The 441-nt window shown below is 62.1% G+C and overlaps 1 protein-coding gene across 1 annotated transcript in view; it reads right to left on the reverse strand.

Moving 5' to 3' along the window:
* Dll1 (delta like canonical Notch ligand 1) overlaps positions 1-441 on the reverse strand; it is an 8,855-nt gene that overhangs the window by 7,376 nt on the left and 1,038 nt on the right. The window lies entirely within an intron of this gene.

The raw sequence follows: 441 nt of genomic DNA on the forward strand, positions 1-441 counted from the left end.
CGGTCAGGTGGGACGACCGGACTCCCACCCCGGGCGGTCTCGGCCCCCACTCGGGGGTTGCGGTCCGGTGGATCCGCCTCGGGGAGCCGCGCTCCGCGATGAGAGAGAGAAAGGGCTCGCTCCGGCTGCGCGGGGGCGCAATTTGCGGTTTTCTTCTTTCTTCCAAGCCACGAACGAGTAGGTGAGGGTCTTCTGCTTCCTGGTTTTGTCTTAAGCGTCTCCGAGATAGAGATAGATAGAGATAGGTAGAGATAGAGATGGAAATAGAAAAAGCGAGAGCGCGCAAGCCTCCAGATACTCAGTTTAATTCCCAAGAGAGCGGCGGAGGCTTCCTGCGGAGGCCGATTAGAAAGCGGTGGTCTGGATATCCCACGGGCGAGGCGATAATCCGGGGCCGCGCAGGGCGCGGAGGGGACGGCGGGTGCGCGGAGAGTGTGCGGC

Source organism: Fukomys damarensis, unplaced genomic scaffold, assembly GCF_012274545.1.
Source record: "Fukomys damarensis isolate Sample0158 unplaced genomic scaffold, DMR_v1.0_HiC HiC_scaffold_14, whole genome shotgun sequence".
Taxonomy (NCBI): Eukaryota; Metazoa; Chordata; class Mammalia; order Rodentia; family Bathyergidae; genus Fukomys; species Fukomys damarensis.